The sequence below is a fragment of the Muscardinus avellanarius genome (assembly GCF_963383645.1).
Source record: "Muscardinus avellanarius genome assembly, chromosome: 5".
Lineage (NCBI taxonomy): Eukaryota > Metazoa > Chordata > Mammalia > Rodentia > Gliridae > Muscardinus > Muscardinus avellanarius.
Window position 1 is genome coordinate 127,739,255 of NC_137790.1, and position 13,461 is coordinate 127,752,715.

Consider the following 13,461-nt stretch of genomic DNA (forward strand, 5'->3'; position numbering starts at 1 on the left):
AGAGTTGCTCCTGACATTATTTTCTTATCATCATAATGCAATTACAGGTCCTGTCAGGGCATTTGACAGGTTTCAGTGATTCTCCTATGGTGTGAATGAGTTGCTAAATTTATACCCAGAAAAGCCCTAACTCAGCTTTCTCTTCATTCTGATGATTTTTGTATTGGGAAGTTCACTAAATTGTTAGTCAGCCCTGATGGTTTGTTGGACAATAAGAATGTTTAGTAGCAACCTCACATGATAAGCAGGTATAAGTGTCTGAAGAATCCTGAGAAGCAAAGTTCTTCATAACATAAGCCTCAAATGAATATTAGTCGACATTAGTCTGGTATAGTGGCACCTACCTGTAATCCCAGTACTTGGGAGGCTGGCATGGGAGGATCACAGGTTCCAGGCCAGTCTCAGCAACTTAGGGAGACCTTCTTCAAAATAAAAATAAAAAGTCAGGGGGTGTAGCTTGGAGGTACAATGCCTCTTGATTTTTTTCAAGGAAAGAAGGAAGGAAGGAGGAAGGGAAAGAGGAAGACAGTAGGAGGGTCTAGATCTGCCCTCTTCAAGACGGTTATGTAGCCCTTTCTTTATCAGGGCATAGTAAACTGCCTCCTAGATCAGCAAATTCCAAATGTTCCTCACAGGGTCTTCACCACGCTCACACCCTTTGTCCTAAGCCATCCCTAACAGCTTCAGAGAGGCAGTTCCAGCATCGCCGTAGCCTTCTCCCAGATGAGAAAATAAAGACGTGGGCTGTTTGGAATTGTGTAATAAAGACCCATTCGCCAGTTTAGCTGCAGAATAAATAATATAAATGATATATCTGGCAGCCAATACCTATGTACAATGTATGCTCAGAAAAAAAAATGTTTTCAAAACTTTTAAAAATCAAACATAAGATTTGGGCTCTGTGAGCATTACATCTGGTAGTTCACTAAAAAAGCAATATCAACCTAATATTGCAAAGGAGAATATACAGAAAAGGAAAAGCAAACAATAAAACCACACCCAAACTAACCCACTCAAAGACATGGCTGCTGTTTTCCTTTACCAATGCGCCATGAGTATCTTCCCATGCTAATACATACACATTATTTCCAGTATACTATTCCGTTGTTTGAAATCACTATAATTCGCTCAACCAACTGAGTGCTGGGTGATTTCCAACCTTTGCTTTTTTCAAAGAGCACTGCAATTAAAGTTCTTGGAGCAAAATCTTTCCTACATCCTTAGGTCCTTTAAAAGAAATCCCCAAAGTGGAATAATTATGTTAAGAGGCATGCACATTTTAAGCCTTTTGACACATACTGCCAAATTGACCTTGAGAGAGGTTGTACTAAATTACCTGTTGGTCCTCAACTCATGAGTGCACGACTTCTTCTTCCAATTCCTTTTTATATTTTTATTTTTTGGAGGGGGGCTTCTGGTAGATTTTTTCTGTCAAAAGCATCGTTTATTTTCTACTTACACAAAAGAAGCCTTAAGTAGTTAAATAAGAACACCTTTAAAATATATTCTTAAGATTTTATTTTGTAAAAAGAAAAATGTAGAATTCTGTGGGGGGGGGAGGATACTGTGGATTGAACTCAGGGATATTCTACCTCCTACCCATATCCCCAGCCTTATTTTAGTTGCTTATTTTCAAATAGTGTCTTGTTAAGTGGTGGAGGGCCTCACTAAGTTGCAGAGGCGGGCCATGAAACTGTGATCAGCCTGTCTCAAAGCCTCAAGTACTAGGATTGCAAGCGTGTGCCACCACAAAGTGCTAGAGCTCTGTGATTTTGTACCATTACCTCAAAATTCCCTGACACCGCTCACCTTCCCATTACCACTAAGAACAGCCAACAATTACACTGTGCCACATGTTATGCTGAGTCCTTCATGGTTGTCAAGTTATTTGACTCCTTTAAGAAGAGATACTAAAGCAAATCAAAACTAGCCTGAGATCCCATCTAACTCCAATTAGAATGGCAATCAAATTACAAAAAATAATAAATGCTGACAAAGATGGGGGAAATAGGAATACTTATATACTGTTGGTGGGATTTTTAATGAGCACAATCACTACGGGGATCGGTATGGAGGATTCTCAAAAGAAAAGAAATGTTAAACACCATATGGCCCAGCTAGGCCACCCTTTAATATCTTCCCAAAAGATGTGAAGTTAGAATACACTAGTGATGTATACATACCCATATTTATTGCAGCCCAATTCACAGTAGCCAAATTATGGGACCAACCTAAGAGACCATCGGCTGACAAATGGATAATGAAAATGTGGTCTCTACATACAATGGGATTTTACTCAGTCGTAAAGAACAAAATTATATCACTTGGAGGAACATGGATGGAACTAGAGAATATTATGCTGAGGTCAGCCAGTCCCAGAAAGTCAAGGGTCTTCTGTTTTCTCTAATATGTGAAAGGTAGAACAAAAATAGGAAGCAAAAGAAAGTTCAGATGAGAAAGGAAAAAACCCAGTAGAATAGTGGGAGGAGATTAGGGCAGGGAAGTCGGGATGGGAGAAATGAGAATTGAACAAGGAAACAGTCCAAATAAGGTTATAGCCATGACAGAAGGTTTCACTACCAATCTAACACCTTATTAGGAGGGAAACAAGGAGAGGGGGTGAGGGGAGGGGAAATAGCACAAGTGATATGTGCATGTATATTTATGTCACTTTTAATCTCATTACGATGTATAATTACAATGCCCTAAAAATATTATAAAAAGGAGAGATACTTTTTCCATTCCCTCTGGATGGGTGAGGAGATGGAGGTGTATCCTTGTCCAAGTTCACATGAAAAGTAGCAGAACTGAGATTTGGAATTCAAATAGTCTTCAAAGTAAGAAAACATACAGAGACAATGAATAGACAAAGAAAAGGCAGAACATGGAGGGGAATGGGAAAGGTATACTCTGGATTTTATTATTTCTATTATGATTTAAGGGAAATTAAACTAATCTGACCCAAAGTGAACCTGGGAGCAAGCACTGCTTAACTAGTTTCTGAAGTGCCATCCCCAAGACTTTGGAAGGAAGAAAACCAGGCCTTCTGGGACCCAAGACCTCAGAATGTCAAGATGAATTATTCGAGAGGCCAGCCTGTAAACAGAGCTGCTTTGTCTTTCTGCCTCCACCAATTTATGGCTCAAAGTGGAATAAGTAAATCACTAAAAGTTCTGCTGGACGAAACCTATTTTCTTGACCAGTTATATGTATTCTAAGTCAGGAAATAATTTTTAAAAAAAACTCAGTGAGACCCTGTTTCAAAATAAAGAATAAAAAATATAGGGCTGGGGTGTAGCTCAAAGGTAGAACGCCCCTGGGTTCCATTCCCCACACTGCAAAAAAAAAAAAAAAAAAAAGTGTAGTAACTTAAAGAAATAAATAAATAGAAAATATCAGACATCAGACACATTGTTATATCTGCATCCAAATTCCTGGAGCAAGACTGCTTATTAATTTCAATGCAGAAGGGATTTAGAGTGTGCTAAGCCAAACATAGCTAAACCTTGGGGCCTCTGAGTGCATTTCTGAACAACAGCACCTCTGGAAAGAAAATAAATAAATAACTGTCCCCATGTTGACATTTTATCAAGTTGTATGCTGCTTAAGATGTAGGATAGACTAATAGCATGATACATTAAAGCAACCTAGAGTATCATCCCTCCTTTGCAAAATGAGACTGGTCCAGACATAACAGATGTAATATGTCTTCTCTTAGTCATGGTTTGATCCCTCAATACATCTCAACACACTTTTTTTCCCCTAAAATACTATTTCCCACCGACTTCTTTTTTCTCAGAGTTATCCTTTCTAAAGTAGAAATTATTTTCTCCTACTTTCTACCATTACAACATCACAACATCATTTGACTTGAGAAAGATTAAAAAGATCAGAAGGTAATGTAAGGTAACAAGGTACAAAAATAAATACATAAAAAGAGTACACACTCTTTCTGTGCTTTTGTTTTCCCCCAACTTAAATACCCCCCTGGTTTCTCCAGATCCTCCTTTCTCCCGAGGGTTACTATAGAAGACAATGAGAAGACAAACCTGAACTGAAGCATGGGAGGCTGAGACAGGAGGATCATAGGTTTGAGACCAGCCTCAGTAACTTAATGAGACTCTCAGAAACCTCATGAGACTGTTTCAAAATGAAACAAAACAAAACGGCTGGAGTTGTAGCTCACAAGTAGAATGCCCTTGGGTAGCATCCCTAGTACCAAAACAAAATAAAAAACACAGAAGTTTGGTCCTGATGGGTTCATTCCAACTCCAGGTAGGCAAGTAACAGGCCTTTGCTCCTGGACAGCTTGGTGCTTACAGGCCCTGGTTCATGTTTTTTTGGGGGAAAGGGAGTATTAGATGGTCTTATCTCCTTTGAATGAGGGAGGCCATTCTATTTGTCATTCCTGATACCTCAGTCCTTTTTTTAATCTAACTCTGAACAGCTTGTTTCTTTTTTCTGTCCTTTTTTTTTTAATTCGTGGTTAAATTTTCCTATCGTGTTTTCAAGAACTAGTAAAATTCTGAAACACACAGAAAATGTAAACCAGATGTCTGTTTGAGGCCACAGGCAAAAAGTATACAATAGACCAAATTTTCGGCTGTAATTTCTCTTTCTCTTCTTTCATTTCCTTTCTTTCTTTCTTTCTTTCTTCCTTTCTTTCCCTCTTTCTTTCTTTCTTTTTTTCTTTCTTGTTTTAAAGTAGTCACAAACAAATACAAACTTAAACAACAACTAAGATGAAGAAGCTGACAACCAAATAGAACATTTTAACGCAACATTCTTCATTACATCCTTTTCATGGAAAAATCATTCTGGCCTATTTTACTATGAAGCTTGGCCTCAGAGAAGAAAGATAAATAAATAAAAGCTAAACTTAATGTAAAACTTTTTAGGATAATTGGCAAAATGGCTTAGAATAAAAAATAACCAAATAAGTGGTGTGATAAACTAGAGTCTGTCCCTTATAAGTTCTCCAAGTACAATAGAAACTCATCAATTCCCAGGATCATATAACTTGTTTGTTCTTCTTACCAAATTTTTAAGTATCTTATTCATGAAATGTGCCATCTCTAGTATTAATTCATGATGATATTCTTTTATAACAGTCATCCTTCAAAAATACCTGTAAAATTGACATGCCGGGTCTCACTAATGTTTAGTTTGACCCAGTTACTATCGGTTTCCTAAGTTCCTTTTGAAATGTCCAAGAGCTGATTTGAAAAATACAATAAAATCTCACTAACCCAGATCATTGTGTGGGAAGGCTAAACTAAATTAGAAAGTTTTCGCTGAAATTTCGTTTTGTTATCATGAGTGTATGAAAAACTATTGTTTCAAAAGCTATTTGTTTTCATAAGTGTCCGAAAACACCATTGCCACGTCTAAGCACGGCCAGTCTTTACAAGGTCTATCTTTAGGTATGGATTTATTTATTGATTCAGTGTGTGTTTTTCCCTTACTTGGGTATTATTTTCATCCAATGAGTAAAGTTTTATTTTTGAGATAAATACATAGACTCATTATTTTATAGATAAAATATTACAAAATAAAAGGGCTATACCATCATGGCCTCTAGCCAAAAGAACAACATATCCTTATCCACTGAAGGTCCAGCCCTAATATATTTCTCTGTTGTACTCTCTTCCATCCATGTCACCTGGTAAATATAGTTTGAAAACAGATGTTCGTATAATGGTTACCAACCTCTTCATGAAAAATATTTTAGATTTGGATTACCAACTTCATTATTCCATTAATAAATTGAAAGAAAAATCTAACCTGGGTAGTATTCAAATTCCAAAACATTGTGGTATGAATTCTTCGTGACATATGTAAAAGTAAGCAATTATTAATTTTCACACCAAAGTACTGTTAAAGGTGGTGATAGAATTTTCTCACCTATTTTTAAGCTAAAGCAGATGCTTGACACAAACACTATTTCATAATGAATAGAAAACAAGCCTGATGAGGTTCTTCAAATCAATTAGCACAGTGTAAAACCTATATTGGAATATATATTATTGCCTCTAGTGAAATAGATGTGATTATTTACAGTATAGAAGAAAAATCACACTGGCTCAGGTTTCTCCTGCCTTTCAGCAATTATAATTGTGTAGATGTTGGATAATTGCATCTAGTTACTCAGTTGAAAAAAACTTCAACATGTCCAATTGAATCTGAGCTTCTTTAGTTGGGGACTCTTTCCCACCAAATGCTTTTCAATTTAGTAAGAGGAGGCATCATGGTACCCTGATACCATAATGTGTATGATATCTGTGCTCTTCTTTGACCACAGACTCATTTTCATGTATTTGGCCATAGCAATATAAATATAAATACATATATATATATATATATATATATATATATATATTCATTAAAGGAATGAGGAGCTTAATCATGTTTTTCTAAAAATGTCTTCTAAAACTAAAACATGGAAAACCAAGATCAATACTAATAAGTACACTCATGAGCAGGATGAAGGAAATCATTCCAAAGTCATAAGCGAAGAAATCTTGCCTTTCCAAAGAGAACCAGTCAGGTACAAATGATCCAGACTCGACTGGCAGGAATTTTGTTTGTTTTCTGGGATAGCCAAAAAGTAATTAGATTCTGGAGCAACTTTATAGCTAAATAAAACTTCCTCAACCCTGACTCCCATTATCTTTGTCCCATTACTTTTACTTTATTTTTCCCTTGTCACTGGCCAAAGTGTAATCAGTTATTGCATTGAGAAGAATTTGGAACATTTAGCTGAGTTCCATATTTGGGAAAGAAATTGCTTGGGGAAGAAGTCAAAGGAAAAATAATAGAGTTTGACTCTGGCCTCGTGAAACTTAGTAGCTAGTGACTTAGAAACCACAAACCTACATACAAAGGTATAATTGGCTCTGCTCTAAAGCATAGCTTACCTTCCCAAGCATATGGCACAAGAAGATTATTTCCAAAGTTCTTAGCTCCAGGAAGTAGAAAAGTTATTGTTAAGGGAATAAATTTAACATTAAATATATACAGGTTTTCTTCCAGATATATTTTTTAAAAATAGAAAGCACTGCATGTGTGGAGGAAATTCTTATTTACTCAGCTTTAGCAGGGAATCTGTCATGTTTCTCCTAACAACTTCCTACCTCAGTAAGCACCAAAGCTTACTGAGCCATTTCAAAATGGCACACACCTTGGTATCCACTAACACATAGATTTCATATTTTCCCCAAGATCCTTGGTGTCAACTGCCCTACAATAGTATATGTAAAAGCCATATAAGAGTAGAGAGCTATACCATGTCCTGGAATGCAGTAGTTTAAGGGACTGTGACTATCGCCTTCATCGAACAAGTTTCAGTATCTCCCTTCCAATATGGGTACCTTCCTTGAATTTCTTAAGTTCTCATAAAACCATTCACTTTCTTTCTATTTTTATTTTTTATTGGTACATTGTAGTCATACATCTTGATGTACTTCAGGGCGTACATGCACACAGGACTCACTGAGCCCTCTCCTAGGTCGCACCGAACTCCCTCTCCAATCCCACCTTCCTCTGCTCAAAATAGTGATTATCTTTGATGAGTTCCTGTATGCACAGCATGTCTGGTGTTTTCCTCTTCAAATTTTCCTCTCCCTTCCATATCCCTCAGTCTTTCTCTCACTTCACTTTCTAGCTGGTTATTTCTGGTATGCTGTGGTCTTAGAAACAAGGTTTTTAAAATTGTGCTGAAAGTAAAGTGAAACTAATAGGAATAGATGCTAGGTAATAAATTTCCTGTTGGTGGTTATCATAATATTCTGGCTGCACAATAATCTTTGTATTTTTACTTGTTTTGTTGTTGTCTTGTAGTACTGAGAATGAAACCCAGGAGTGTTCTACCTATGAGGTATACCCCCACACTATTTTTAAAACAGAGTTTTACTAATTTGTAGAGGCTGTTCTTGAACCTGTGATCCTCCTGTCTCAGCCTCCCAGGCTTTGGGATTATAAGCATGTACCACCACGCTCAGCCAATTTAGCATCTTGACTTTTCTTGAGCAATAGAACGTGCCACATAAACAGCTTCCATACAAGTGAGGTGTTGCATGATCCGCAGGCCAGTTTGTGGGGAGCACCGTCACTCAAAACAAATTTGATCATTCTAATAATTTTTAGGTGTAAACAAATTTAGCAGCAGGTCTTTTCAATCACATTGCACATGTATTTCTGACTTCAATGAACTTCTATCACCAAACTAAATTAACTTGAAACTAAACATATGTGGTAAGGAGGAAGAGGATGACCTCACACATACAGTGTAAGCCAAGGTCAATGTTTGACTTCAGGTCATATTCAGAATTGATGTGGATAATCCTTGATGCAGGTTGAGTGCTCAAACATTCGCACCATGTTCACACACTCATGCATGTCCTCACCCTCAGAGGCCTGTGTGGTTTATTATTCTACCCAGTTCTGTCTTTTAACCTGAGCCCTCTCAAGACTGATTATCTTCCCTTCCCTTAGTGTATGTGTGATACATCATAGAGATGCAGCTCTGTTCTTGGATGTTATTATGAAAAGCAAAAGATTCCTGAGGCTAACGATTAGAGGCCATCAAAGCATTTGGGCAAAACTGAGAAAGAAAAACAGAGGTTTTTTTTTTTTGATATAACAAATATCTATAATTCCCTTGAAGAAATTTCAAAATCTTACTCTCATAATCCAACTGGACTCCACTTCTATAAATGACTTGTTTTTGCATTCCTCCCCCTTCCTTCTTGTTCATTTTTTTAAATTTTTACTTGTTAGCCATTAGAGCATCCTGCTCCCACTAGCCCATACTAAAAGTAATTTCAGGCAATGGGATGATTAGAGACTGTATCATTCATTACTCCAGGGAAAAATAGGAAGATTTGCACTGGCCATTATCATAAGGCCAAAAAGGGAGAAAACACACTTAAATAACTGCTGAGTTGTGCTATAATCTTCATTGCCTAGATAGTTGCTGTCTAAGCAAGAGATCCTCTCATCTACTTATCTTCAAAAATATATTAAAGGCTTGCTTTCATTTTCATTTCTGAAGATTATCTCTAATCAGCAACCATCTTTGGAGCACAGAGGGAAGACATCATGACTCTTCTGTGCTGATCGTGAGGCCAGGAGACGTCTTTATCTCTTCTACACTACTGCTAAGAACCTCTGAGATGAGGAGGGGATGTTATCTCCACTAATGAGAAGGAAACGTATGTCCAATCCATGTTCTGAAATACTTGGAAGCATTTAGCAGTAATTCAAGATTACTTATAGATATCTGTAATGCCACTGTCGATTTCAACTGGGCGTGGGTGCCTGTCATGGTCGGATGTGGGATGTCTCCCAAAGCACATGTTAGGCAATACAGCAATAAACAGAAGTAGAATGACTGAATCAGGATTACTTAAGCCTCATCAGTGGATTAACCCATTTGATGGATTAATAATTAGAATAGGCTACTAGGTGATAATTGAAGGTAGGTGAGTCATGGCTACAGAAAATAGGTCATTGGTGCATCCTATGAAGACTTTGTTTTATAACAGGTCTCCCTCCTCCTCCTCCTCCTCCTCCTCCTCCTCCTCCTCCTCCTCCTCCTCCTCCTTCTTCTTCTTCTTCTTCTTCTTCTTCTTCTTCTTCTTCTTCTTCTTCTTCTCTCTCTCTCTCTCTCTCTCTCTCTCTCTCTCTCTCTCTCTCTCTCTCTCTCTCTCCTCTGTCTCTATCTGTCTCTCTCTCTCTCTGCTTCCTGGCTGCCATGAGGCAGAGCAGCTCTCCTGTATCCCTCTCTTCTGTCATGATGTTCTGCCTCAGCTCAGGCCTAGAGCAATGAAACCATGGACTGAAACTTTTGAAATGTGAGCCAAAATGAACATTTCCTCCTCTACATTGCTCTCATCAGGTATTTTGGTCACAGGGACAAAAAGCTAACACAGTACCCTAAGAGATTTGACAACTGCATATAGCCACTGAAGCATTCTGGGTATGTTTCACTTTTCTCCTGCTTTCTATCCCTTTATTCATGTGCTAATTGGGCTAAGATTTAGATACTGACTTTGAGGGCTTACATTGAAACCTAAATAAAAAGAATAGCAGTTTTCCCCTAATGCTCCATTTACTCGTCAAACATGTATTAAGTACAAAGCACACAGATTCAAGAAAATTGTTTGGGGCTGTTATACATTCTGCTGTAGAAAGCAGAAATAATCCAACGATGGGGCTGGCTTTGGGGAATGTTTTAAAATAGGCAATTTGCTTTAGCACTTTCCCCTTCCTACCTCAATTTCTCATTACATTTCTACATATTGACCCACTCTTTCTTCATCAAATAGTCTTTCAGAGAGCCTATGTTTTACCTAAATCTTTTGTATAATATTTAATTTCTTTTGGCTCAAACATTCCGTTGTTCATCATTAACAAAAATTGCTTCCTATTGATCTTTTTTGCCTTCGTACCCTTCTCTTCCCTCCCTTTCACTATTTCTTTCCCTTGTATTCCCCCTTTTCACTTTGGATAATCTCTTGATTTCTTTCACATGTTTAGAACCAAGACAGTATCAGCACAGAGTGGGAACCACGTAAAGATTTTTGGAAATCTTTGGAAAGAATGAACAGAGGAGAGAGAGTAGGAAGGGGGTAGTCAATTAGTTCATCCTGAACCTGGATCCCACAGCGCAGAGATCCTGAGCTCGTGCACCCTTTGCTCCTAATCCAGCTGCAGGATGTCTAGTGTATGCAAAGAATAGCATATCCAGAAAGTGAAAGTATTAAGAAAACAGCTTTTAGTATATTATCGACTCTTCTTAAGGTTCCAAAAGCACAGAAGATAGAAGTCACAGGTTTGATGATTGATTTATTGTGTAAATAGAAACTTAAGAGTGGAAAAGGTCCAGAACCCATCACGTAGGGACAAAGTAGGCTTTGGGGTTTCTGTTTAGGTGGAATCAACATTCATCATATTCTTCAATTCCTCGAATTCAAAGTCCTCCACAGTGACTGTATATTCTTTTTTTCTGTTTTGCAAAGAACGGCCTTGTACCCAGAAGCCCACACCGAGGTTCACACACAGATACTGCTGTCTGCAGCTAGAGTGCCCCAGCATTCCCCAGGGAAGGTCCCACCCATCCATACTGACTGCCTTGACCTGACAGGTGGTCCTTTCATAGCCAATTCTCATTAATATTACTTCCCATCCCTTACTTCCTTTTTCCTTTGCATTAAAATTTGGCAGTTAATTGTCTTCATGTACCTCATAGATCTGCAACATGCTCTGATACCCTGGAAACAAAAGTTATCCCATTCTGAAATAAATTAATACAACTACTAATCTCCATAGCTTCTATTAAAGCCATCAACTAAGAGGCATTTCCTTCGGTTTAATCACCTTTGCTTTGCATGAATAAGATATTTCTGGCAGGAAAACCAAAGAATTGTAAAGCTGCTATAGTTCCTGACTTCAGTTTTAAACATTCCTCTCTGGACTGGGTTGGTGACAATTCAGACAAAACAGCCCAAAGAAATCTCATCTTTCAACAAAACTCTTGGGCCCTCAGGATGAACTGAGTCTCTGAACACAGCATTAAAGAAACCAAAGTTCTCATTTTATTATTTTTAGGGTCATGATCATTTTAATATTATATAAGTCTAGTTACCAGGAGCATCTTTGGAGCCGGTCCGCCAGCCCTCTCTCAAGAACAGTACAACTTAGAACGAGTTGTACTGAATCACATATCACTCCACTTTATCAAAATAAAAAGCAAAGCTATCTCATTGCTTAACTCCAAAAGGGAAAATCATTTATCAAAGAAATGGTCTTGATTTATGTAAGAAATTACTGCGCTCTGTCATAATTTTCTCTCCTATGGCTAATAATTCTAGGGAAATATTAATGATAATATTTTTCATTGATTGCTAATGAAGAGAAGATTTGCTTTTCTCAAATCCTCTACTTGTGTGGTATTATAAAATCCTGCTTGAGGGTTTGAAGTGTCGCCTAAATTCTAAAATTAGAAACCACTCTGATGGGAAAGAAGAACAGCTCTGTTTAGTTCCATAGTAATTCCTCATATTGAAACCTTTTCCATTAGTGTCATCATGGAAATTTAATAGGAAGGTGAGTCAGATCAGAACCTGATCCTTAGAGAGGAAGCGTATGCAGAAGAGAATGCTGCTCACATTCACCTCTGAACACTCCAGAAATATTACAAGGGAAGGAACTGGATAGACAGGGCAGGATAAGCCCTCATGCTCCTCAGAACAGGTAGTTAGCTAAATATCTGCCTATATTCACACTCAAAAATTCTATAATAACATGGAGAAATAAAAAATATTGCCAAGAGTGAATCAGAAATGGAGAAGCAGTAAAAGATAAAGTACAAGAAGGAAGAAACCACCATGAAATGGCTTGCAGGTAAGAGCTCCAGTAGAGAGGTGGTTAGCTCTTAGGATGTCTCAGACTTTGAGACAGTGTTTTCAAAGATTTTTGAGAGGGCAGTTATTAGAAAGAAGAAACTGAAGCCGGGCGTGGGGTCGCACGCTTGTAATCCCCGCGCTTGGGAGGCGGAGACAGGAGGTTCGTGCAGGTTCAAAGCCAGCTGTGCTGGCTTAAGAGACCCTGTTTCCAAATAAAAATATAAAAAATAGGTATCTGGGAGTGTAGCCCGGAGGTAGAAGTGTTTCCAGGAACCCCAGTACCACCAAAAAAAAGGAAAGAAATTGAGCTCAAAGTAAATGTGTGGTGATTCTCTTTCCACATCTGTATTGAATGAGTAGCAAAATCTCTTGTCTATTAAGGAAAATGGTATCTGTGCCAAGTGTCTCGCCTAAATTTTGTGAGGTTTTTTCTTTTTTTTAATTTTGTTTTTGTTTTCTTTGTGTGGTCCTGGGAATTGAACCCAGGATTGTTCTACTCCTGAGATCTACCTCCACCTCTATTTGATTTTTTATTTGGAAACATGGTCTTGCTACATTGCTGAGAAACTTACTGTCACTGAGGCTGGCTCTGAACCTGCAATTCTGCCCCAGCCTCTTACCTATTTTTAAAGTTCCAGAAGGCAAACTATGGGTTAAAGCCAAACACTTAATCTGCCACCTGACACACCACATTGGCTGATGACGGGACTCTGGTAATAGGAAGAGCCTCCAGTAAGAGGGAAATAAAGTGCCGGGCGTGGTGGCGCACGCTTGTGATCCCCGCGCTTGGGAGGCGGAGACAGGAGGATCGCGCAGGTTCGAAGCCAGCTGAGCGCGCTGGCTTAGGAGACCCTGTTTCAAAAATATAAAATAGGTCTGGGAGTGTAGCCCGGAGGTAGAAGGGCTTCCAGGAACCCCAGTACCACCAAAAAAAAAAAAAAGAGGGAAATAAAGATCTACAACTGTAAAAGCTGACAGGATTGGGGATCTTTGACTATGTAATTCAGCAAAGACAGTACCATGAACAATAGGCACAAATAAAACAATGAACAAA